Raw genomic sequence first — 14,250 nt, 5'->3', positions numbered from 1 at the left:
CAAGCCTCCCTGCTGAGAAAGCAAGCAGGGCTTTCAGGTTTCCTGCCTCCCCACATGCTACAGTTTCTGTGCTTGCATCTGTACTCCCAGGTTGCCCCCTCCCCTGGATTCTGTCCAGGAAACTTCGCATTCAGTCAAATGTGTTACAAAGTTCGTCTGGAAATTTCCTTCTCCCTTTTGTCTTTCTGTAATTCCACTGTCAGCCCTCCTCAAGGACCCCTGCGAGAGAAAGTCAGGAATGACTTCCCTGGGGACCAAGAGTGCCCATAGGGCTCTTTCTGCTACTTCCTCTACTTCTGTATTTTGCTTGGCTCTAAATTTGTCTCAACTTCAGGTAAGGTCATATTCTTCTCCCATGATCTAAATCTTCACATTCCCCAGTGAGGTTGTGTGTTCAGGGGTGGACATTCTCCCTCTCACGCTTTGGGCACTCGCAGTGTTCTGGCTGTCTCATGGAGACTTCCGCGGCAAGCTGCTTCATTCAAAGTGTCTATGGATTCTCTTGGTTTCCTGGTATGTTCCTGTTGTAGTTCTTGGAGCAAAGTTCATAATGTGAGTCTCAACATGCTGCTCTGTCCATCTGAGTGGGAGCTGCAAGTTAGTTCTGCCTCCTATCTGCCATTTTTCCCAATAGATCTGTTTTGATCATTTTACATTGTATACATGTATCAAAACATCACATTTTTCCTCATGAATGTATATAATTATGATTTGTCAGTCAAAAATAATATTAATAAAATATTTAGTTAAGATTTGTTTTATGAAAATAATATATTTGCATTTTGCAAATAGAAAATTATATCACACTAGTAGATATTCATTTGCAAAGTGTACCTCCCAATCTCTTAGTGATTTTGATAGTTCCACTCACCTTGAGAATTACTGGATAGGTGATTAGTCAGGAACCAGTTAGTGGACAGAAGCCATCTTAGTTATTTAAACAGAGCCTTTAATATTAAGAATGTTAAATTAGGCATAAAGTTTACTAGATAACTAAAAGGGGACATGAGAATATTAAGGCACCACAGCTATTACCACTAGGGTTGGAGGAACAAAAAGAAGAGATTGAAATTACTAACACTTAGATGCTTAGAAGAGAGGACCCACAGACCTGACAACCTGACATCTGAGTAGGGGGCACTGCCATGTTGGTGCTAATATTTCTGGGCTGGGAGGACATGATAAAACTTGTTTGCCAAGTGTTGGAAAAATTGCAACTAAATTCAGCTGATGCTATGGAAGCTCCCTGCTGTTGCTGGGGTAAATAAGTGTTGTCAGGGTGATGATAACAAAAATGGCACACACACAGGAAGCTTGTAGAAAGCAAACAGGAAGAAGACAGAGGAAGCAAGTTGACTCTTCCCACTTCTAGGATCCCTTTTTGGCAGAGTGCAACATGGAGCCAACTGGCAAAGCCAAAATGGAATTTACAAGGTCTCAGTCCTAGCATCAGAGGCTAGAGTGTAGAAGTCTGGTGTAGAGCTAAGAGACAATAGCTTGATAACTGTCACAGCCTGTATGGTCTTTTTGAGATCCTATTTTCCTGTTAGACCTGCTGCATAGGGCAGTAATCAAGAAGGCATCTTAATGGCTTGCCTTTTTTGAGATATTGTCTATTTAGGTTCCTTGATTTAGAGAATATGTAACTTGTTTCAGATCTTTGGTTGTCTACTTCATTGACTTCAATTAATTAATTTACCTGTTTTAGTTCTGTGCTTGTTTTACTTTTTTGTTGTTGTTATATCTTTGTTTTCAAAAATTAAAGATAATCCCATTACTCTGTTAGAAATGTTCATTAAATAGGGCTTTTAAGTTACTGAAAATAATTTGTATAATTGTGTAGGTTACAAATTAGAATACTAAACGTGTTATTCCAACTTACCCTTTCAATGCTAGAATTTTAAATGTTTCCATACACTAAATATGACATCATTTTATGATTTTTTTCTTTGGATAGTAAATCTTGGTTTTAAAAATATTCTTTCGACCATTGGGTATTTAACTGCCTTATATTAGAACAGCTTTTTTAGTCTAAGCTACTGCCTGACTTCCATACTTGGTTAAATATTCTTACTACTCCCCCACCTTTTTTAAAATTTGGCTTAATGTGCTCCTCTTTAATGTGAAAACAATGTTTATTCAAACAAGTATTTCAAACAGGTCTCCCACCCATGGATAAAATTGTTTGGTTCTCTTAGAATGTGCAACTTTGTTAAACTGCCATCTATAGTCTGATGACATCTGAAATTAGCTTTTAAAACAGTGACGGGGTTACCATAGTGACTGTTCCTCTCATAATCCAAACTCATTTATTAACCTAGGGAGTTCTTGTCAAGGAAGTCAAAGGTTGGCACTAATTGATTTGAGGTTACTGCCTGAATATTAGTTCATGTTGAACTGATTTGTTTTTCTAAAGCATATCTAACATATGTTAAGCCTATATGGAATAAAGCTCACACAGTGTAGTGTAGCCAAAAATAACCTGTTGGCTGGCCATTTTTAGAACTTTCACTATTTCTATAAATATTAGTGTCAGTGTGTTCTATTACTTAATATGTTGCTTCTTGAAAGTCACTGGAGGAATTGATCATTCAATTTGTGAATAAACTGAAGTGCTATCTTAGGTTTTTCCCTCATGATGCTGGAATGCTTTGGGCATTTGCCTACCTGTGTTACTCAGGGTAGGTGGATAAAAGAAGGTGAGATGAAATGAAAATTTTGGTATTTTTATTGTTGTTTTTACTTATTGGCTTTGATAAAGTGTTTCTTCAGAGTTTGAAGGCATTTCATTAAGGGTCTTTGCTCATTTAAAGAAGTGATTTTTTTCATTGTTTTCGCTACTAGATCACCGAAAGTAGATCTCAGTTATCTCAACATTATTTTCTTAACTGTCAAGACAGAATATTACTTATACATGTTTAAAATGTTTTTAGAACTAAATTTGTAAAGAAACTAATTTTATTTTTGAAAGTGTATTCTTATTTACAATTTTTAAGAAATTTAATTTTTATTGACAAATAATTGTATATTTATGGAGTAAAAAGTGATGTTTGCATACATGTGCACATTGTAGAATGAACAAATCAGGCTAATGAACATATCCATCACTTCACCTACTTATAAAATCCAATCTTTTGGAAATTTTGAAATATAGATTATCACTAATTATAGTCACCTTGCTTTGCAGTAGATCACCACAACTTAAAAGTATATTCTTTTTTTCCCCCTTTTTATAATTTCAGCTTTTATTTTAGATTCAGGAGGTATATGTATAAGTTTGTTACATGGGTATATTCTACAATGCTGAAGTTTGGGGTACAGTTGATCCTATCACCCAGCAGTGAGCATAGTACCCCATAGTTTTTTAACCCCATCCTCCATCACGCCTCCTCTAGTAGTCTCCATTGTCTACTGTTACCATCTTATGTCCATGTGTACACAGTGTTTAGCTCCCACTTACAAGTGAGAACATGCAGTATTTGGTTTCCTGTTCCTGGATTAATTTGCCTAGGATAATGGCCCTCAGGTGTATCTATATTGCTGCAAGGACATGATTTCATTCTTTTGGATGGCTTCATAGTATTCCATTGTGTATATGTACCACATTTTCTTTATCCAGTCCATCATTGATAGGCATTAAATTAAATGAATTCCATGTCTTTGCTATCATGAATAGTGCTGTGATGAACACACAATTGCATGTGTCTTTTTGTTAGAGCAATTTATTTTCCTTTGGATATATACCTAGTTATGGGATTACAGTATATTCTTTTTTTTTTTTTTTGAGACGGAGTCCCCCTCTGTCGCCCAGGCTGGAGTTCAGTGGCCGGATTTCGGCTCACTGCAAGCTCCGCCTCCCGGGTTTACGCCATTCTCCTGCCTCAGCCTCCCGAGTAGCTGGGACTACAGGTGCCCACCACCATGCCCATCTTGGTTTTTTTTGTATTTTTGGTAGAGACGGGGTTTCACCGTGTTAGCCAGGATGGTCTCCATCTCCTGACCTCGTGATCAGTGCACCGCAGCCTCCCAAAGTGCTGGGATTACAGGCGTGAGCCACTGCGCCCAGCCAAGGTATTTTTAAACGACTCACTTTTTAAAGAAGTTTCTAATACTCCTCTGGGTATTAGATATTACTGAGTTCCAAGAAACTCCTTAGATATATGAATTGTTTAAAAACAGGTGTTTATCCACTCATTAGAGAGTGGTTGCCTGTCTTTGCTAACGTTATTTCTTTGCTCTATAGGCATCTAAATACTTTAAACAAATGTGCGGTGATGAAGCTGGAAATTAGTCCTCATCGGAAACGAGTGAGTATACAAATTGCAAAATAGAATGAGGGGGAAAGGGGCAAACAAAAAAGTGAATGATGTGTTTTGTAATAGCTTTTGTTTCTCAAAGTCTTAGTTTCTTGTTCCGTAAGCATCTACATCTTGAATGGTATCACCTAGACTCTATAGCCTTATGTAGTTGAAGCCAATAGTTGCAACTAGCCCATTACATTATTTTATCTATTATTTTTGACCTGATCACATCAGCTATGATTTTGCCTAATTATTAACTCAATGCCTATTACATAATAAAGGGATCATGCTTAAGGAATCTCAGTGGATTTTTGCCTTGCTTATAGAGGAAATAAAGCTTATTTCCAACTCTTTTGTCTTCCCAAATGTAACAGTAACTGTGCTTCAAAGCCGTAGAGATGAAAGCAAAGGCTGATTTGTGCAATACTGAAGAATAATAAGAGATTTGGAGGGAGGAAAGGAATTGGAGGAGGAAGAGGAGAAGGCAGGAAATCCCACACAGTTTAGTCAAATGGTGGTACAGAACCAAATTGGATGGTATTTTCTTCTGTGTGTGAGTTGTGAAGACTTTTTGTGAGATCTTAGAAGAAGAGGTGGGTGTAGTACTGGAGTAAGTGTCACAAATTAGAGTAAACAGGAATGAGTCTGGTCAAAGAACATATTTCTGACTTCCGGGTACAAATTTGAATTATGCCAGAGTCCCTGAGCTGCAAAAAGTTGCCTTCTTGGGAAGTCAAAACTTTTAAACAAATGAACTGGAACCTCGGCGCCCACTGAACTGTGCAGAAGAGAGAAGCCAGCGCTCCATGCTTTCCACTCATTGTCCTGTGAAACTTGAGCCACAGGATATTTTCCACACCAGTGGAAAAGACATGTATCATACTGAATTGTGCCCTTTGATATCCTGCCAAAAAGGCCCAGATGCAATAGTCCATGTGACAGCATATCCCTGAGTCCTGTACATAAATCAGGCATAATCAGCAAAGACGTTCCTTAGTGTTTCTGAATACCGCGAGCTGTCAGGGCTGGGTATTTGTGAAGCCTTGTTCAATTGGCTAGAGCATGACTGAGGTTGAAACTTCACAGGTCAGCTGTGGCCTGAGCGCTAGCCCTCATGTCTTATAGGGGAGGGGAAGAAAAGGTACTGGTAAGAGTCTCCAAAGCCCTGTTAGTGGACTGAAGCTGTGTGATGACCCACCTTGATCCAGGGCCCCTTTATTCCAGTGGGAGACCTTATAAATTTTTAGTGACTAGAGATTTGAGTTGCCACTTAGTGGAATGAAGCTGCATGATGACCCACCTTGATCCAGGGCCCCTTTATTCCAGTGGAAGACCTTATAAATTTTTAGCGTCTAGAGATTTGAGTTGCTACTCTTCTTAGTGTTTGAAAACTACCTTTTTAATTGCAAGAGGGAATATAAACATACACCAACAAAAGACAGCACAACGGAAGGCAGCCCAGAGGCAGTCCTGCTCATTGCTGACTTCAGTTCAGAATATTTTGCATGCCTGGAGTTTTCACCATCTCGGAGGTTTTCTCTGTGAGCAATTAAAGAACAGCCTGCAGATCCCAGAGTTTCCATAAAATAGTTCTTATTTAAACTTGCAGCATTTGGTCAGGCACTCTCCTGTTAAATTCTTCAAATACATCTTTGTTATTTAAAAAACAAAACAAAACACTGGGCACTGTGGCTCATGCCTGTAATCCCAACAGTTTGGGAGGCCCATGTGGGAGGATCGCTTGAGGCCAGGAGTTTGAGACCAACCTAGGCAACATAGTAAGACTACTGCTCTCTACAAAAAAATTTAAAAAAGAAAAAGAATATGTAAATGGGGCTGGGCGCGGTGGCTCAAGCCTGTAATCCTAGCACTTTGGGAGGCCGAGAAGGGCTGATCACGAGGTCAGGAGATTGAGACCATCCTGGCTAACACGGTGAAACCCCGTTTCTACTAAAAAATACAAAAACTAGCCGGGCGAGGTGGTGGGCACCTGTAGTCCCAGCTACTCGGGAGGCTGAGGCAGGAGAATGGCGTAAACCCGGGAGGCGGAGTTTGCAGTGAGCTGAGATCCGGCCACTGCACTCCAACCTGGGCGACAGAACGAGACTCTGTCTCAAAAAAAAAAAAAAAAAATGTGTGTGTATATATATATATATATATATGTAAATGGGACTGGGCACAGTAGCTCATCCCTGTCACCGCAGCACTTTGGGAGGCACAGGTGGGAGGATCACTTGAGGTCAGCAGTTCAGAACCAACCTGGGCAATACAGCAAGACCCCATCTCTACCAAAAAAAAAAAAAAATAGCTGGGCATGTTGGCACTTGCCTGTAATACCAGCTACTAGGGAGGCTGACGTGGGAGGATCACTTGAGCCCTAGAATTTGAGGCTGCAGTAAGCTGTGATCATGCCACTGTACTCCAGCCTGGACAACAGAGTGAGAGAGACCCTATTTCTAAAAACAAAACAAAACAAAACCAAAAAAACCCTTAAAATTAAAGTGATAAAGTACAAGGGGAGAATTGACACTACTGGCATAGTATGAGCAGCCTCCTGCTCATGCCCTGCTCCCTGCTGGCTGCCAGCCCCGGTGTGTGAATGGCTCCTTTCTGTCTTTGCAGAGTGAGGATGAGCCTTGTGCCATCAGTGGCAAATGGACTTTCCAAAGGGACAGCAAGAGATGGTCCCGGCTTGAAGAGTTTGATGTCTTTTCTCCAAAACAAGACCCAGTCCCCGGGTCCCCAGACGACTCCCACCCGCAGGACGGCGCCAGCCCCGGGGACACGCTGATGGACCGCGGCGAGCGCAGGAGGTGTCTTCCGTCCGCAGCCTCAGCAGCACTGGCGGCCTCCCCAGCCACGCGCCCCCCAGCGAGGGTGCTGCCACCCCCCGGACGAACTCCGTCATCAGCGTTTGCTCCTCCAGCAACTCGGCAGGCAGTGACGACTCCTTCGGCAGGCAGTGACTCTTCGGCAGCCCGCCGTCTCCCAAGGAACTGTCCAGCTTCAGCTTCAGCATGACAGGCCACGAAAAAACTGCCAAGTCCAAGACGCGCTGAAACGGATGGAGAGCCTGAAGCTCAAGGGCTCCCACCACAGCAAGCACAAAGCGCCTCCAAAGCTGGGGCTGATCATCAGCGGGCCCGTCCTGCAAGAGGGGGTGGATGAGGAGAAGCTGAAGCAGCTCAACTGCGTGGAGATCTCCGCCCTCAACGGCAACCGCATCAACGTCCCCATGCTACGAAAGAGGAGCGTTTCCAACTCCACGCAGACCAGCAGCCGCAGCGGCCAGTCGGAGACCAGCAGCCCAGCCCTGTTACCAGGACCCGGAGCCTCAGTGCCTGCAACAAGCGGGTGGGCGTGTACTTAGAGGCTTCGATCCTTTCAGTCAGTCAACATTTAACAACGTGATGGAGCAGAACTTTAAGAACCGCGAGAGCTACCCAGAGGACACGGTGTTCTACATCCCTGAAGACCACAAGCCTGGCACTTTCCCCAAAGCTCTCACCAATGGCAGTTTCTCCCCCTCAGGGAATAAGGCTCTGTGAACTGGAGGACGGGAAGCTTCCACGGCCCTGGCCACATCAGCCTCAGGAGGGAAAACAGCAGCGACAGCCCCAAGAAACTGGAGGCGCAATTCTTCCAGCTCCGTGAGCAGCCGCCTGAGCATCTATGACAATGTGCCGGGCTCCATCCTCTACTCCAGTTCAGGGGACCTGGCAGATCTGGAGAACGAGGACATCTTCCCCGAGCTGGACGACATCCTCTACCACATGAAGGGGTTGCAGCGGATAGTCAATCAGTGGTCGGAGAAGTTTTCTGACGAGGGAGACTCGAACTCAGCCCCGGACTTGGTCTCTCCCTGCTCATCCTTTCCAAAACAGATACACCTGGATGTGGACAACAACCGAACCACACCCAGCGACCTGGACAGCATAGGCAACTCCTTGAATGAACCGGAAGAGCCCTCTGACATCCCTGAAAGGAGGGATCCTGGGGTTGGGGCTTCCCTAACCAGGTCCAACAGGTAACAATTTTTCTCCCTCCAGATGTGAGGCATGGGGGTCAGAAAGAGATTGCCTGTGTGTGTTCTGTGGGAGGAAATGGGATTAAGTCTGGCATTCTTAGCCATGTCCGTTCCTAAGGAAGGTGTCAGACCAGGAAGCACCAAAATTCAAAAAATGGATGTGATTGAATGGGTATGGAGTTCCGGTTGGGGAAGATGAAAAAAGTCCTGGAGATGGTTGATAGAGATGGTCACACAATGAGAATGAACTTGGTGCCACTCAACTGCACACTTAAAAATGGTGAAAACGGTACACTTTATATTGTGTATATTTTCCCATAACGGGGATTAAAGCATGGAATAGAAATCAAGTCCTCTCAGTTCCTAAGATAAGATGCCAGCAAGCAGCCCATTGTTAATGTTGCTTCTACCTATTAAAAAGCCTTTGGGCCAGGCACAGTGGCTCACTGTAATCCAATACTTTGGGAGGCCGAGGTGGGAGGATCACTTGAGGCCAAGAGTTTGAGACTAGGCTGGACAACATAGGTAGACTCCGTCTCTACAAAAAATTTAAAAATAAGCCAAACATGGTGGCACAGGCCTGCAGTCCTGGCTACTCAGGAGGCTGAGGCAGGAGGATCACTTGAGCCTAGGAGTTCAAGGCTGCAGTGAGCTATGATGGCACCACTGCCTGGGCAACAGAGCAAGAAAAAAATCAAATAAATAAAATCAAATAAAAAGCCTTCACACTCACTTTTCTCTCCATTTCTCTAGCAGGCACAGACAGAGATGGCACAGTTTCCAGAGCTCACATCGGCCAAGCCTCAACTCTGTATCAGTACAGATTAACTACCAATCTGTGGCCCAGATGAACCTGCTGCAGAAATACTCACTCCTAAAGCTAACAGCCCTGCTGGAGAAATACACACCTTCTAACAAACATGGTTTTAGCTGGTAAGAGTTTAAACAATCAGTCAACTGTCCTTGAAAGATATTTTTGGGGCCAGGCGCGGTGGCTCACGCCTGTAATCCCAGCACTTTGGGAGCCTGAGGCAGGCGGATCACGAGGTCAGGATACTGAGACCATCCTGGCTAATACGGTGAAACCCCGTCTCTACTAAAAATACAAAAACTCAGCCGGGCGTGGTGGCGGGTGCCTGTAGGCTTAACTACTCGGGAGGCTGAGGCAGGAGAATGGCGTGAACCCGGGAGGCAGAGCTTGCAGTGAGCCGAGATGGCGCCACTGCACTCCAGCCTGGGCAACAGAGCAAGACTCTGTCTCAAAAAAAAAAAAGAAAAATATTTTTGGTCAGCTCCTCGAGGTTGTCCCCACAGTAAAACTATGACACTAATCACTCTCTCTGCATTTTGTTTTGTTTTGTTTTGTTTTGTTTTTTGAGACAGGGTCTTGTTCTGTCACCTAGGCTGGAGTGCAGTGCAGTGGTACAGGCTTGGCTCACTGCCGCCTTGACCTCCTGGGCTCAAGCAATTCTTCCACCTCAGGCTCCAGAGTGGCTGGACTCCCGAGTAGGTGGTACTACAGTCTCTCTCCACCACACCTGGCTAGTTTTTTTGTTGTTGTTTTGTTTTGTTTTGTTTCTTCCGTTTTGTAGAGATGCGGTTTCACCATGTTAACTAGGCTGGTCTCGAATTCCTGGGCTCAAGAGATCCACCTGCCTCGGCCTCCCAAGTTGCTGGAATTACAGGTGTGAGCCACCATGCCAGCCACTCTATACATTCTTGAGGCCACATTTGATATTGTTGAAGCCAGTGGAGTCTTAGGAAATTATCAGCGTGGGTTGGTTGATTGAGTTTTCAGCTCTCTGAGTCACAGATTGCCAGTTGATGGGGGAGAGAATGCATTATTCTTGCATCACCTGGTATAGGCACCTCCTTCCCAATAGTAGGAATAATCCACTATAAGTAAATATATGCACAGTATCAGATCATATTTTTGGTCAGAAGAAAAAAAAAACATTAAGATTTAATGAGACCATCTTTGAAATTCTTGATGTACAGTACCTGGTCTTATAATCCTATTCATGCCTTTTTGTAGAAATCAGTTTGGGCCGGGTGTGGTGGCTCATGCCTATAATACCAGCATTTTGGGATTCTGAGGCAGGTGGATCACATGAGGCCAGGAGTTTGAGACCAACCTGGCCAACATGGAGAAACCCCATCTCTACTAAAAATACAAAAATTAGCTGGGCGTGGTGGCGCGCACCTGTAATCCCATCTACCCAGGAAGCTGAGGCATGGGAATCCCTTGAACTCAGGAGGTGGAGGTTGCAGTGAGCCCTGAGATAAGGCTACTGCACTCCATCCTGGGCGACAGAGTAAGACTCTGTCTCAAAAAAAGGAAAAAGAAAAAAAAGAATCATTTTGGATGCAATGCAAATATTTGTAGCATCATTAAAAAGTCTACCTGTGCTAAATAATTCAGGTTACTTTTTTTCTAGCAAAGACTCTCGAACAGTGAATAATTATTTTAAGGAATTCACTGCTCTAACATATTATTATAGACTCAAATGTAGAGATGAAATGCATTGTACAAATTGTTGATAATTACTTTGAAAAATATAGCTCCTTAGTATATAGAATGTGAGGGGTAGACTGTAAGGCTAGATGGGTCATGGATATTACCTAATCTGGGTACATCTTAATTTTTTGCTATCAGTGCAAAGCAGAGAAATGTTTCTAGATTGACATCTTGGTGCATTTTTCAGTGTTGGCTGGGAATCCTTAAGTCTTTTCAGTAATCTGAGGGTTTATTATCCAGTTGCACAACTACTGTATTTGATAAAAATGGAGAAGCCACCCATTTTATTAGTAGCACACTGTAGCAAACCCAAGTTACTTGAGAAAGTCGGCAAAGTAAGGAAACTGTTCTGTCTTCAGCTCCTGCTCTCCTTAGGACTCATAGTGGGTTTGACTTCAGCATCAAAGCACCTCCTGTTCAAAGGTTGTTATTATGTGAGCTCTGCTAAATACAGAATTTGTTTGTTCTGAATGACAGAAATAAGTATTGACCGGTTTATCCTCACATGCTTCAGATTCTCGGTGGGGATCGTAACGTGTTCTTTTCACATTCTGCCATCAGGCTTTTCTCCCCCGACAAAGCGAGTATTATGCACACTTATAGCCGTGATACCAATATATACTTAACTATATGGAAATACAAACTTAACTCTGCTCTTTCGTTTTACCTTTCCTGGAGCTATAAACAGTAACATGCCATGGCTGCTGGTGAGCATTCAAAAAGCAAAGCGGTCTGTCTTTTCTGGAGTTCCTCTGTGCTTAGAGTAGTATTTTCCCTGCTGGCTATTTAAAACTGCATATTTTAGATTCTCATTTCTGAGTTGCCCACCCCCATCCCACCAAACCCTCAAGAATCTGAAAGTCCATAATACTTCTTGAGTTCTGGTCAGCATTTCTAGTGACTCAAAACTAACTGTAAAAGCCTCACATGGTGGGATCTGTGGAGCAGGGAGGAATCCTACACAAGGTTCTTTTCCTGTTTGGCCTTGCCCTTTCGGGTCCTGTTCAGAGAGGTCATTTGGAGAGCTGGAATTTCTGCTTGACAGCCTGAAATGCATGACATGGGTTTCCTGCTGTTGCGTATACTGTTGGGGTGGGCCTGGTTTCAGGACACCAGGGAGCCTGGGGTCGGCTCACAAAACCCCCATTGTTCCTTTTCCATCTTCCTTTAGAAACCTACAAATGTAATGTTCTGCGGGTCATCAGCAGGAGAATTTATTTTGACTTCAAGTCATTCACTGTTGAGCTCTGGAGTTGGCTCCCAATGTGTTAGGCTCTCATTGCTGTTTTCCCATCCTGTATTACGTGCATCTTTTGACCCTAAATGCTTTGGATCTCATCAAGAACTCAGAAGCGATTCTTATCCTTTTGTCAAGACAAAAGAGACCTTGTTTTTCACACTCTATCGGAAGCACCTAATTAGGGTATTATACGTTGTTTTCTGCTTGTTCCTTCCTATACTGCCATTCTATAAGGAAATCCATCAGCTTCCTTAAGACTGTAGACCCTAGTTCTCCAGGTTCAAGGTAAAAGGACATTCCCAACTGAGGAAATGAGACTAGACCTCACAACCCCACCTCTTAGAAGATCTAGAACAGCACTGTCCGGGAGAACTGTCTGGATGATAGGAATGTTCTTTATCTGCACAAGCCAATACAGTAGGTACTGTGCACAAAAGGCGAAGTAGCACCTGAAGTGTGGCCAGAGCCAATGGGGCACTGAACTTGTCATTTTAATTTAAATTTAAGTAGCCACCATATTAGCACAGATCTGGAGCCCACAGGGTTTACCTGCAGAAGTGGACAAGTGTAGACAGACAAGCGACCATGTCTCCCCCGACACCACCATCTCTGTGTTCTTTAACAGGGCGGTGCCCAAGTTCATGAAGAGGATCAAGGTTCCAGACTGCAAGGACCGGAGTGTGTTCAGGGTCCCACTGACGGTCAACGTGCAGCACACAGGACAGCCGTTGCCTCAGAGCATCCAGCAGACCATGCGATACCTCCGGGACCATTGTTTGGATCAGGTGAGAGTGCTGCCTGCGGGTCTGTGCACTCAGGGGAACTCGGATTACGTGCAGCTTCTTCTAGTTGTGTGGTGTGAAAACTGCATCCATGTGAATGTACCCCACACTTAGTGTTGCTCTTCCGACAGGTTAGGCTCTTCAGAAAATCAGGGGTCAAGTCCCGGATTCAGGCTCTGCGCCAGATGAATGAAGGTGCCGTAGACTGTGTCAACTATAAGGACAGTCTGCTTATGACGTGGCAGACATGCTGAAGCAGTATTTTTGAGATCTTCCTAAGCCACTAATGATGAACAAACTCTCAGAAACCTTTCTACAGATCTACCAATGTGAGTGTCCTTTGATCTTGATTGTTGGCGTTGGGGAAAAATAGGACCCACTGAAGCTTGTAGCTTCCTTGATAGCATTCTTTTTTTTTTTGAGATGGAGTCTGGCTCTGTCACCCAGGCTGGAGTGCAGTGCGTGACCTCGGCTCACTGCAACCTCTGCCTCCCAGGTTCAAGCAATTCTCCCACCTCAGCCTCCCAAGTAGCTGGGACTACAGGAGGGTGCCACCACATCTGGCTAATTTTTGTATTTTTAGTAGAGACAGGGTTTCACCATGTGGGCCAGGAAGGTCTCGAACTCCTGACCTCAAATGATCCTCCCACCTCGGCCTCCCAAAGTGCTAGGATTACAGGTGTGAGCCACCGCGCCTGGCCTTGATAGTGTTCTTTTGACAAGAGGGTCTGCATGGTGACCTGTTGGAAACCCACGTCATCACTTTCTTCCTTGCCTCCTTGTTTGTGGAACAGGTTTCTGTATAGTTACTGAATGATGCAAAAATAAATTTCCCAGTCTTTGATGACTGACGCAATTGTACGTTTTTACCAGCAGATCCAAGTTAGGCTTTCATTCATTTCTAGAACAGTGTTATCTGAGCACTCAGATAAAGATCAGGTACCAGGATCTCTTTCTCTCTCCACCTTGTCTACAGAAATTTCAGTTGCTTCACATCCCTCTTGCTGGGCTGTTGGATTTAAAATTTCACAGGTGTCTGTGTGTTTTATCTTGCTGTAAAATGAATAAATAATCTTTTTATGTTATTCATCTCAGTTTCTGCCAGAAATACTTGGGAAAACAACACCTATGCCCTTCTTACTTTTATGTAAAGCTTAAAGAAAACAGTTGTCTAAATTAATGATCAAGATCAGGATTATGGCTTTTACAGCCTTGTGTTTTTCTTGGCTCAGTGTGGTATTACAGCAATGTAATTTAAAAGCAGCCTCTCTTAGCGCTCAAATTGTCTCTAGGACTGGCACAGTGGACTTTATTTTATAAGAAATGGAGCTGGTCTAGATTATTTCATTAGTTGTTTCATCCTTTTATATTTTATAAAAACA

At 43.6% G+C, this 14,250-nt stretch overlaps 1 pseudogene; it reads left to right on the top strand.

The window, feature by feature from the left end:
* LOC103247851 (rho GTPase-activating protein 7-like) overlaps window positions 1-14,250 on the top strand; it is a 59,532-nt pseudogene that overhangs the window by 8,656 nt on the left and 36,626 nt on the right.

Source organism: Chlorocebus sabaeus, chromosome 4, assembly GCF_047675955.1.
Source record: "Chlorocebus sabaeus isolate Y175 chromosome 4, mChlSab1.0.hap1, whole genome shotgun sequence".
NCBI classification, from domain to species: Eukaryota; Metazoa; Chordata; class Mammalia; order Primates; family Cercopithecidae; genus Chlorocebus; species Chlorocebus sabaeus.
Note: the sequence above shows the minus strand (reverse complement) of the source record. Positions and strands in the feature narration are given on the sequence as shown.